A 13,409-nucleotide genomic window follows, 5' to 3' on the forward strand; every position below is an offset into this window, starting at 1 on the left:
TGTCAGTTTACGAGGCCGGAGCCGCTGCTTCTCACTCGAGTAGCTCCTCAGTTTGCCTCGCAAGGGCTGAGAGCACCCCGCTTCTCGGCAGACCGGATGGTCACCCATCCAAGTGCTCGCCCAGCCCAACAGCACTTAACTTCGGTGATATGAAGGAAACCGGTTTTATCACTGTGGCAAGGCCGTTGGCTGCACACAACTTAAACAATGCATTTTTCTGGGCCACCCACATGCCATGTTACGCCAGCATGTACAACCAACAAAGTCGTCTGCAGCGGGGCCAAAATCGACTAGATGCCGTAGTTTCCAGTAAACATTGCTGGGCTTGTTACTGGACGTTACGAAATCCAGGTGATCTTGACGCACCTGCAATTGATTTTGCTGGCTGTCTATACTGGCGTACCATACTTGCCAACTTGTACTATTACCATTTGAAGACTCCGTTGGCCTTTATCGTTCTGGTTCCTACGTTGACAGCAGATTAAGCTTGGAGCCTGAAGATGAAGCTTTTTCGCGTCGAAATTGGTAGCATCCTTTGACTAAACACAGGTGACGGTTTGAGTTATCACTATAGAAATACACTCCCGGCCATTCAAATTCCTACACCAAGAAGAAATGCAAATGACAAACGAGTATTCATTGGACAGATATATTATACTAGAACTGACATGTGATTAGATTTTCACGCAATTTGGGTGCATAGATCCTGAGAAATCAGTACCCAAAACAACCACCTCTGGCCGTAATAATGGCCTTGATACGCCTGGTCGTTGAGTCAAACAGATCTTGGATGGCGTGTACAGGTACAGCTGCCCATGCCGCTTCAACACGATACCACAGTTCATCAAGAGTAGTAACTCGTGTATTGTGACGAGCCAGTTGCTCGGCCGCCATTGACCAGACGTTTTCAATTGGTGAGAGATCTGGAGAATGTGCTGGCCAGGGCAGCAGTCGAACATTTTCTGTATCCAGAAATGCCTGCAACATACGGTCGTGCGTTATCCTGCTGAAATGTAGGATTTCGCAGGGATCGAATGAAGGGTAGAGCCACGGGTCGTAACACATCTGAAATGTAACGTCCACTGTTCAAAGTGCCGTCAGTGCGAACAAGAAGTGATCGACGCGTGTAACCAATGGCACCCCATACCATCACGCCGGGTGATACGGCAGATGCCGATGACGAATACACGCTTCCAATGGGCGTTCACCGCGATGTCGCTAAACACGGATGCGACCATCATGATGTTGTAAACAGAACCTGGATTCATCGGAAAAAATAACGTTATGCCATTCGTGCACCGAGGTTCGTCGTTGAGCATACCATCGCAGGCGCTCCTGTCTGTGACGCAGCGTCAAGGCTAACCGCAGCCGTGGTCTCCGAACTTATGGTCCATGCTGCTGGAAACGACGTAGAACTGTTCGTCCAGATGGTTGTTGTCTTGCGAACGTCTGCATCTGTCGACTCAGGGATCGAGACGTGGCTGCACGATCCGTTACAGCCGTGCGGATAAAATGCCTGTCATCTCGACTGCTAGTGATACGAGGCCGTTGGGATCCAGCACGGCGTTCCGTATTACCCTCCTGAACTCACCGATTCCATATTCTGCTAACAGTCATTGTATCTCGACCAACGCGAGCAGCAATGTCCCAATACGATAAACCGCAATCGCGATAGGCTACAATCCGACCTCTATCAAAGTCGGAAACGTGATGGTACGTATTTCTCCTCCTAACACGAGGCATCACAACAACGTTTCACAAGGCAACGCCGGTCAACTGCTTTTTGTGTATGAGAAATCGGTTGGGAACTTTGCTCATGTCAGCACGTTGTAGGTGTCGCCAACCTTGTGTGAATGCTCAGAAAAGCTAATCATTTGCATATGACAGCATGTTCTTGCTGTCGGTTAAATTTCGCGTCTGTAGCATGTCATTTTCGTGGTGCAGCAATTTAAATGGCCAGTAGTGTACTTAGTTGGTCGCGCGTTTGTCGATGTGGGAAATCCGTCATACAAATGTCGTAGATTGGAGGAGTTGTTTGCCCTGTTCGTGAGCGCGTGCGTCGGTACCCCTGCTGAGGAACGGGTGGCGGCTCACTCCGGCCGCCACATACCTGTGCGTAGTTTAGTTGGAGCGATGCTGAGCCCGGAAGACACGGGGCCGAGGCGCAAGATTCATGGCAGCGCAGCGGCAGGTGGTGGCGCCTCCGCCGGAATGCGACGCAATACTCGCAGACGGATGGCCGGCGCGTGCGTGACCGCCGTACAGCGTGTGGGGACCGAGCCAGGCCTCGGCAGCTCCGAAAGCAGGGCCCGCAGGCAGAGCTGGCGCTTGTCTCTCGGCACGGTAGTTGATAGATCCGTCCAAAGATCATCTTACATACCTCGTACATGCACACTGAAGGGCCAAAGAAACTGGTATAGGCATGTATATTCAAATACAGATGTATGTAGCCGGCCAGTGTGGTCGAGCTGTTCTAGGCGCTTCAGTCCGGAACCGAGCGACCGCTGCGGTCGCAGGTTCGAATCCTGCCTCGGGCGTGGATGTGTCTGATGTCCTTAGGTTAGTTAGGTGGACTGATGACCTCAGAAGTTAAGTCCCACAGTGCTCAGAGCCATTTTGAACCAGACAGTGAGGTCATCGTTCTCATCGGATTACGGAAGGACGGGTAAGGAAGTCGGCCGTACCTTTGAAAAAGAACCATGCCGGCATTTGCCTGGAGCGATTTAGGGAAATCACGGAAAACCTAAATCAGGATGGCCGGACGCGGGATGTTAGCAAAGGCACTCCCATTGGTCGTCTCCTGCCATAAACCATAGCTGATTCTCCGCACTTTCCTTTCGTCGTCCGTCTCACATTGAATTCTGCGGTTATTTCACGAAGTATCGCTAGTCTGTTAGCACTGTTAACATTACGCAAAGGCCTCTGCTCTCGGTTGTTAGGCAAAGGCCGTCGGTCACTGTATTGCCCGTGGTGAGAGGCACTGCCTGAAATTTGCTACTCTCGGCACACCCTTGACACTGTGGATTTTGAGGTATTTAATTCCTTAACTGCTGGGTTCCGGGGCATGTCGGCATTGCGGGGGCAGATCTCGCAGCCAAGGAGGCGTGTCTCGCCCCACAAGTATCTCAGTGTGCTATCCCCTTGCACGCACTCACCTCGCTTTTGAGCTCACGACTCATGCGTCGGTGGGAGGATGAGTGGCTGGAAGTGACTGACAATAAGCTCCGTCTAGTCGAGCCCACAACGCGTGTGTTGTGTACTTACTTTCAGCCCCATCGACGGGACGAGGTTCTCCTCACTCGGCTTCGAATAGGCCACAGCCCTATGACGCACGGCTTCCTGCTCCGGCGAGAGGACCCTCCAATGTGTGGTGCTTGCGGCGTCCAGGTCACTCTGCGCCACGTTTTATTGGATTGCGTTTTATTTTCTGACCAGCGGCCCGCGGCTGACTTGCCAGCGGACCTGCCAACTCTTTTAGGCAACACTCGGACGAATGTGGTTAAAGATTTAAAGTTCTGTGCCATGTCAAATGTTTTTACAAAGATTTCAGGGAGAGGATTTTAATTTGCTCACTGTGTGACAAGCCCGCCCATATTTTATGTAAGTAGCCAGCCAGTGACAATTTCAGTGGCATTCTTGTTGCTATTTTTTCCCTTTCCTTCGGTTTTACTTTCTTATGTAGTATTTTCCTTCTTTTCCTGCTTTCTTTGAGTGTAATTTTCAGTTTTCTTAGGTCTGTGCACATTCGTTCCTTTTAATGTGTGTCAGGGCGCTGATGACCTCGATGTTGAGCGCCCATAAACCCCAACACACACAATTCCTTAACGATTTCCGGAATGCAGTGGCCCATAAGTCTAACTCGAACTGCCATTTCGTGTTCAAAGTCTGTTAATTCCCGTCACCCGGCAATGATTACCTCGGAAACCTTTTCACCTAAATCACCTGAGTACAAATGACAGACCTGCCAATGCCCTGTCCTTTTATACTCTGTGTGTGCGATACTACCGCCGTCTGTACGCGTCCATGTCTGCATCCCATGGCTTTCGTCACGTCATTGTATTGCAGCGTACTGTTTCAGAATTTTAATACAAAACCGCACTTTAGTGCACAATGCTGTTATTTCTAACGGCTGCGACTGGCCTTACATATGTTCCAGGTGATCAAAAAGTCAGTATAAATTTGAAAACTTAAAAAACCACTGAATAATGTAGATAGAGAGGTAAAAATTGACGCACATGCTTGGAATAGCATAAGGTTTTATTAGAACAAAAAAAGTTCACAAAATGTCCGACAGATGGCACTGGACAGCAAAACGTCAGTAACTGCTACCGTGACGGGTGAGAGGTACGCCGATATGTTACAGAATCGCATCATCCCCAGCCTGGCTGATAAACACCTGCTGGAACATACGATGTTAATGCAGGTTGGCGCTCCACCCCATATTATAGACGCGTGAAAGATCACTTGCGCACGTCGTTTGCTGATGATCGTGTGCTCAGCCGCCACTTTCGTCATGCTTGGCCTCCCAGGTCCCCAGACCTCAGTCCGTGCGATTATTGGCTTCGGGGTTACCTGAAGTCGCAAGTGTATCGTGATCGACCGACATCTCTAGGGATGCTGAAAGACAACATCCAGTGGCTCACCATAGCTCCGGACATGCTTTACAGTGCTGTTCACAACATCATTGAGGAATGATGGTGGACATATTGAACATTTCGTGTAAAGAACATCATCTTTGCTTTGTCTTACTTTGTTGTGTTAATTATTGCTATTCCGATCAGATGAAGCGCCATCTGTCGGACATTTTTTGAACTTTTGTATTTTTTTGGTTCTAATAAAACCCCATGTCATTCCAAGCATGTGTGTCAATTTGTACCTCTCTATCTACATTATTCCGTGATTTATTCAGTTTTTAAATTTATACTGACTTTTGGGTCACCTGGTATATCCGTGATACAACGCGTTGCTCTTCTTAGGAGCTTACCTCTTCCCTTTATCAGTCTTAATCGATATGCAGCCCACACGGAGCGGCAACAGACAAATGTCGGTCGAACGAGGTTTTTGTAAACTACATTTTCCTGATGGTTCTTCCAGTGAATCTTAAGTCTGGCAGCTGCCTTTCCCACGATTAGTTTCATGAGGCGGTTCCAGCTTAAATCGCCCCGTACGCGTACTCAAAGTTGTTTAATAGCTGTGACTCCTTTCCAGACGCTCTTCAGCAGTCGTGTAATCTAATGTCAGCTTGGCATCGAATGAATGGTGGGATGGGCGGGCAGTGTTTGGTGAGGGGAAGCGGAGGCCAGTTCCGTCACTAAATACGACCGACTGTACCTTTTAGTGGTACGACAGTGTTTGGCACCACTAAAATGACACCAGCGAATGCTGCGGGTGGACACAGGCGACTGCGCTGCCACTGCAGTTGGACGCGAGGAGTAGCGTCACTCGAGTTGCGCGGCTCGGACCCGCCGGCGCGCCCTGGAAGCGGCCACCTTGGCTGCCCCTCCTCAGGAGCAAGCGGACCGTGGCGCCCTTCCCAGCCCTCAGCCCTCAGCCCTCAGCCCTCAGTCCTCAGATTCACTCAGCACCGCCCGCTGCCCGGGGGCAGGGCGGCCATTCATCACGACTGCGGCCATCAGTCATATCCCGCGCACGGCCACACTTCTGCAAGTGGTGGGAAGGGACAGTAGGGGGGGGGGGAGGTTCCCCGTGACGTCACCCCACGGCAAGTGCAGCGGCCGTGCCCTGCCGTGATGTAATGGACGCATTTGTGTGCGCGCCGGCTAATGCCCTCCGCCACACACCACCCCACCCTGCTGGTCACTCCCTGCCGCACGACTGCCCGCCACAGATCCAAAGTCCCCCCAGACTTCGCGACCGATGTCATTAGCTGAGACCTGAGACAGGGAGTACACGCCTGCCCACTAAGCAAGGTAACTACACTCCTGGAAATTGAAATAAGAACACCGTGAATTCATTGTCCCAGGAAGGGGAAACTTTATTGACACATTCCTGGGGTCAGATACATCACATGATCACACTGACAGAACCACAGGCACATAGACACAGGCAACAGAGCATGCACAATGTCGCCACTAGAACAGTGTATATCCACCTTTCGCAGCAATGCAGGATGCTATTCTCCCATGGAGACGATCGTAGAGATGCTGGATGTAGTCCTGTGGAACGGCTTGCCATGCCATTTCCACCTGGCGCTTCAGTTGGACCAGCGTTCGTGCTGGACGTGCAGACCGCGTGAGACGACGCTTCATCCAGTCCCAAACATGCTCAATGGGGGACAGATCCGGAGATCTTGCTGGCCAGGGTAGTTGACTTACACCTTCTAGAGCACGTTGGGTGGCACGGGATACATGCGGACGTGCATTGTCCTGTTGGAACAGCAAGTTTCCTTGCCGGTCTAGGAATGGTAGAACGATGGGTTCGATGACGGTTTGGATGTACCGTGCACTATTCAGTGTCCCCTCGACGATCACCAGTGGTGTACGGCCAGTGTAGGAGATCGCTCCCCACACCATGATGCCGGGTGTTGGCCCTGTGTGCCTCGGTCGTATGCAGTCCTGATTGTGGCGCTCACCTGCACGGCGCCAAACACGCATACGACCATCATTGGCACCAAGGCAGAAGCGACTCTCATCGCTGAAGACGACACGTCTCCATTCGTCCCTCCATTCACGCCTGTCGCGACACTACTGGAGGCGGGCTGCACGATGTTGGGGCGTGAGCGGAAGACGGCCTAACGGTGTGCGGGACCGTAGTCCAGCTTCATGGAGACGGTTGCGAATGGTCCTCGCCGATACCCCAGGAGCAACAGTGTCCCTAATTTGCTGGGAAGTGGCGGTGCGGTCCCCTACGGCACTGCGTAGGATCCTACGGTCTTGGCGTGCATCCGTGCGTCGCTGCGGTCCGGTCCCAGGTCGACGGGCACGTGCACCTTCCGCCGACCACTGGCGACAACATCGATGTACTGTGGAGACCTCACGCCGCACGTGTTGAGCAATTCGGCGGTACGTCCACCCGGCCTCCCGCATGCCCACTATACGCCCTCGCTCAAAGTCCGTCAACTGCACATACGGTTCACGTCCACGCTGTCGCGGCGTGCTACCAGTGTTAAAGACTGCGATGGAGCTCCGTATGCCACGGCAAACTGGCTGACACTGACGGCGGCGGTGCACAAATGCTGCGCAGCTAGCGCCATTCGACGGCCAACACCGCGGTTCCTGGTGTGTCCGCTATGCCGTGCGTGTGATCATTGCTTGTACAGCCCTCTCGCAGTGTCCGGAGCAAGTATGGTGGGCAGACCCGTAAATACCCCTTGTGAATTAAGCTCCATCTCTAGGTACCGTGACGGAAGTGGTAAGTGTACGATCACGAACACCTTGAACGAACGCTACCACACTCACACTCCAGAATTGTCGTGCTCGTAGGAAATATCGACAAGTATCAGGACACTCCTATACAGGGTGGTCCAGCACGGATACCTAATAAAAATGGGGTTCCTATTTAAAAAAATCGCAGGTGATATTCGTTTGACCTGTGGCAGCGCCATCTAGCGGGCCAACCATAGCACCATCTGGTTTCTCGCTTCAAGCTAGGCGAGTTTCGTTCTTTGTAGTTTTTTCGTTTGATGCTTATTTCGTGAGATATTTGGCCCGGTCGCTATCAATGGACCACCCTGTATAGTGCAAAGTTGGGCACTAGATCTCAATGGAGGCGAACCCGCCAGTATATAAGGAGGCGGGGGATGTTGTGTTCTCCGTAGAGACGCCGTTGCAGCAGAATGAGTCTGTCAAGAGAGCTCACAGATGAAATGAAACGTCGTGTGGCTAGGGACTCCCTTCGGGTAGACCAGTCGCCTGGCGCAAGTCTTCTTAGTTGACGCCACTTCGGCGACTTGGGCATCGATGCGGATGAGATGGTGGTGGTGACGAAGACAACACGACACCCACCCTGAGCGGAGGAAAATCTCCGAACCAGCTGGGAATCGAACCCGGGCCCCTTCGCGTGGCATTCCCTCCAGCTGACCGCTCGGCTATCAAGGTGAACAGCTCACTAATGTCGAATGCTGACTAGCCACTGCATGTCACCTGAGTAAGAAATCCATCAACGGAATCTCAGTTTTGCAGAGCCGCCCAGGTCAACTGTTGGTGATGTGACTGAGAAGTGGATACGTTAAGGAACGTCCACACATAAACCGAGACCAGGGAGACCTCGTACAATGAGAGAGAGACTTAAGCTCTGGCGAGCGCCTTGTCTTCATGGACGTCCATGGAGACGTGGCGCTCGCCAGAGCTTAAGTCTTGGTGGTGACTTGGTAACTATGTACCACATTTTTAAAACGTGACTACGCCTATTCAGGCTGTTGTAGTTTTATTTGTAGACCATGCCCTCGTAGACATATTATAGAATCAGGTATATCTTCTGAAGAAGGCTCCATTACTTGGTCTGAAAGGTTGGTATCATTACCGCAATCGAGGCTGATAGTTTGTTGTATATTGATACACATTTAAGAGTCCACATGCGAAGTAACTGAGATCTCCTGATACGAATTTAGAAGAGGAGCAGCAATGGGCTGAGGCTTGAATTGTAATATGAACTGGGGAGGGATGAGGTAGTCCATGCAGCTATGGTATTAGCAGTGCCACTGCGACACAGTGATTAGTAATCAGGAGACCCGGGTTCGAGTCGCAGTGGTGGTGCAAATTTTAATTCACAGTTCAGCCTAAATCAATATCGTAGATACATGTGAGACTCGGGATCCCCAAATTGGATTTACATCTGTCCATTTTGTCCCATTAAGGATGGCGTGTTGAATCCTCCATCCAAGGAAGTACAGAAGCATTTAGCTTGGTCACTGGGTGACAGTGTGGGAAGGGAATAGTACGCAATGCCACCATCACTTTTCAGTCCAGTGGAGTACAGCTGTACGAACGACAGCCGATAAACACTCCATCCCTCTCTGGGGCTGAGCCATGAATTGTATTTTGAACTGGGGAGGGATGAGGTAGTCCATGCGGCTAAAGTAAAAGCAGTGCGATTGCGGCACAGTGATTAGTAATCAGGAGACCCAGGTTCGAGTCTCAGTGCTGGTGCAAATTTTAATTCACAGTTCAGCCTAAATCAATATCGTAGATACATGTGAGACTCGGGATCCCCAAATTGGATTTACATCTGTCCATTTTGTCCCATTAAGGATGGCGTGTAGAGTCCTCCGTCCAAGGAAGTACAGAATCCAATCGCTGATCTGCTCCGATATTCCCTGAGCGTGTATTTTGGTCACTGGCCGGCAGTCCGGAAAGGAAATGGTAGTGCAATCACAATACCAAACTACCTCTCGGTCTAGTGAAGTAGCGCTGTAATAACGACAGCCGAGTCCAGTCCCGAATCTGGTCAGATATTCGATCAGCATTTAGCTTGGTCACTGGGTGACAGTGTGGGAAGGGAATAGTACGGCAATGCCACCATCACTTTTCAGTCCAGTGGAGTACAGCTGTACGAACGACAACCGATAAACACTCCATCCCTCTCTGGGGCTGAGCCATGAATTGTATTTTGAACTGGGAAGGGATGAGGTAGTCCATGCGGCTAAAGTAAAAGCAGTGCCATTGCGGCACAGTGATTAGTCATCAGGAGACCCAGGTTCGAGTCCCAGTGCTGGTGCAAATTTTAATTCACGGTTCAGCCTAAATCAATATCGTAGATACATGTGAGACTCAGGATCCCCAAATTGGATTTACATCTGTCCATTTTTTCCCATTAAGGATGACATGCCTAGTCCTCCATCCAAGGAAGTACAGAATCCAATCGCTGATCTGCTCCGATATTCCCTGAGCGTGTATTTTGGCCACTGGGCGGCAGTCCGGAATGGAAATGGTAGTGCAGTCACAATACCAAACTACCTTTCGATCTAGTGAAGTAGCGCTGTATGAACGTCAGCCGAGTCCAGTCCCGAATCTGGTCAGATATTCGATCAGCATTTAGCTTGGTCACTGGGTGACAGTGTGGGAAGGGAATAGTACGGCAATGCCACCATCACTTTTCAGTCCAGTGGAGTACAGCTGTACGAACGACAGCCGATAAACACTCCACCCCTCTCTGGGGCCCTCTAGTAGCGGCCTCTCTGTCTCCAGACCGGGCAGCAGGTCGTGACGTCCAGCGCCAGAGCCGCGCTGACGCTGATCGTATTAACTGACGCCTCAAAACTTGCCCGGCCGGCAGGAGCCCTGCGCGGCCCTTAATAACTTGGGCGCGTCCTCGGCGGTGACGGACGCCGCTGATGGACGCTGGAGCTGGAGGGCGGACGGCGGCCAGTGGAGGAACGCGGGTGAGTCAACACGTCAGGCCGTCACGTCACTCAGCGAGCGCCGGCCACTGTCCAGCGCGCAAACACGGGCGCACGTAGCGTGGGGCGACCTCCGCAGCAGCTATTAGGAGAATTGTTTGTTCCCGGCTGACGGGTTGCTGGACGGGACGCCCGCCGAGTGAGCCTCTCTGTCCGGGAGAGTTCGGCACTCTCCGCCGTGGACGCACTGCGACGCGCTGTGTCGCTAGGGGAGCGCGGATCTGCTCGCGCTGCTGTCACCGAGGGATGTCGGCATCGAAGTCTCCGAGGCGAGTGCGTCCTGCCACTTCGCTGAGATGATTTGATCCCTCGGGGTGTCCCGCCAGCCCCAGTGTTCGGTTATGGTGATGCGCGCTGCAGTTGTCAGGGTCGAATGATGTGGAAGGGAGGCATTAGTCGAAAGGATCGTCGGCCAGGATTTTGTCTGTTCCCCATGTAACCAGTAAGCATGTAGAGCAAACATGATAGAAAACCAAGGAGAAATTTGGAAAGGTAGTTAAAAGTCAGGAAAAGAAAAGAAAGTCTTAAGGTTTATACAAAAAAAAATGTTCAAATGTGTGTGAAATCTCATGGGACTTTACTGCTTACGTAAATTATCCTTATGACACACACACACACACACACACACACACACACACACACACACACACACACACATGCCCGACGGAGGACTCGAACCTCCGCCGGGACCAGCCTCACAGTCTATGACTGCAGCGCCCCTGACCGCTCGGATAATCCCACGCGGCAAGGTTTATACACGGTCATTCAAAATTCTCTAGATATTCTTAGCTTATTCTAAAAAAATTTTGGATTTAACTAAGATATTATACAGGGTCTTTCTGTAAGAGCGTGCAAAAATGTAACAGGACAAAATGCTCCACTGAACATTTTGAGGTAGTGAATCCGGGGTCAGAGAAGCCAGATTAAAGACATATGGAAGTAAACTTAGCCAGCTTAAGGAGATGTGGAAATAAACTTTTCTACCGCTTTGTCTAACATAACTGTTTTCCAGCTCATTTACAACTAACATGCGTACATGTTTACACGTACTATGCTGTTTATGCACATTCCTTATTTCCTGCAAGGAGGAGGAGTCCGATTACCAGGAAGTCATGATGCAGGTTTTGCTTGCTTTACTTGTACATAAGGTGTGTCGTATTTACATTGTCCCATGAGTTAACGCGCTGTCAACCAACGACAGACGCATTGATTACTGAGAGCTATTCAGAGACTTACAGTACAATACAGTGGTGCAGTACTGGTAAAGATTCGCGGAATTCACTGACATGCACCTTGTATATGAGGAATTACGAAAAAAATGGCATCCCCCAAAACAATTCACTTTCTCGATCATGTCGTCAGACCGGCTTGTGCGAGCCCGAGGTTGTTTCGGTTTGTTGCCACACGATGCCCTGCCTTCATTAAACTGTTGCATCCACGAACGCACTTTCGACACATCCATAACTCCATCACCACGTCTCCTTCAACTGTCGATCAATCTCAAATGGTTTCACGCCACGCAAATTCAGAAAACGAATGATTGCACACTGTTCAAGTAAGGAAAACGTTGCCGTTTTAAGTATTTAAAACAGTTCTCATTCTCGCCGCTGGCGGTAAAATTCCATCTGCCGTACGGTGCTGCCATCTCTGGGACATATTGACAATGAACGCAGCCTCATTTTAAAACAATGCGTACATTGCTATGCTCTCGCTGTTGGAATGCTGTACAGGGAACGATTGCCAAACAGGCACCATCCGTCACGACGAGTAGTTTATTTCTCTTGATCGATGAATGCGGGGGACTGGTTCATTGGAAAGAAGAAACAAAGGACCTGCAACGTGAGGACCACTCGTACAACCGATTTCGAAGAGCAGGCGTTGGAACGTGTTGCAGCTGAACAGGTAGCTGAAGAGACTTCTACCGGATTGTATGGCCGTGGTCCATGGAACTCTTCAATCCCTGACGTTTCGTCGAAGGCTACGTTGGACATCTTCGGAGGTGTTCCTGATTGTGCTGATCTTGCCGACAGTCAGCAAGCCTCGGCACAACCAGGAGAACCTCTGAAGATGTCCAACGTAGCCTTCGACGAAACGTCAGGGATTGAAGAGTTCCATGGACCACGGCCATACAACACAGAAGAATTCTCAGCAGCTGAAACACCCGGTCGTGAAAGCCTTCATTGTATTGCCACTACAAGTACTCGTCGTATTGCACGTGAAACAGATGCGCTGCGCATTCTGTCATGTGACCAGTACAACACGAACAACAATTACACCCGCATCTCCCACAACGAGTCCGTGCCATGCTTGTGACTAACTTTGCACCAAGGGTCGCATTGTATCAGTGCTTAGTCCAACAATGAATTGATCGTCCATATTTCCTCCATATCGTGCTGTTTACTGACGAGGCCTCATTTGCTGGTGATGGTATTTCGAACAGCAGGAATAGCCATGAAACTTCCTGGCAGATTAAAACTGTGTGCCCGACCGAGAATCGAACTCGGGACCTTTGCCTTTCGCGGGCAAGTGCTCTACCAACTGAGCTACCGAAGCACGACTCACGCCCCGTCCCCACAGCTTTACTTCTGCCAGTGCCTCGTCTCCTACCTTCCAAACTTTACAGAAGCTCTCCTGCGAACCTAGCAGAACTAGCACTCCTGAAAGAAAGGATACTGCGGAGACATGGCTTAGCCATAGCCTTAGGGATGTTTCCAGAATGAGATTTTCACTCTGCAGCGGAGTGTGCGCTGATATGAAACTTCCTGGCAGATTAAAACTGTGTTCCGGACCGAGACTCGAACTCGGGACCTTTGCCTTTCGCGGGCAAGTGCTCTACCAACTGAGCTAAAGGTAGGAGACGAGGTACTGGCAGAAGTAAGGCTGTGAGTACCGGGCGTGAGTCGTGCTTGGGTAGCTCAGTTGGTAGAGCAGTTGCCCGCGAAAGGCAAAGGTCCCGAGTTCGAGTCTCGGTCGGGCACACAGTTTTAATCTGCCAGGAAGTTTCATATGAGCGCACACTCCGCTGCAAAGTGAAAATGTCATTCAAGAATAG

The 13,409-nt window shown here is 50.8% G+C and overlaps 1 non-coding gene across 1 annotated transcript; it reads right to left on the reverse strand.

Moving 5' to 3' along the window:
* Window positions 1-12,836: 12,836 nt before the first annotated feature.
* Window positions 12,837-12,911, reverse strand: Trnas-cga (transfer RNA serine (anticodon CGA)). The gene has a single exon. It is a non-coding gene; the product is annotated as a tRNA-Ser (tRNA).
* Between the last annotated feature and the right edge of the window lie 498 nt (window positions 12,912-13,409).

Source organism: Schistocerca cancellata, chromosome 12, assembly GCF_023864275.1.
Source record: "Schistocerca cancellata isolate TAMUIC-IGC-003103 chromosome 12, iqSchCanc2.1, whole genome shotgun sequence".
Classification (NCBI taxonomy): Eukaryota; Metazoa; Arthropoda; class Insecta; order Orthoptera; family Acrididae; genus Schistocerca; species Schistocerca cancellata.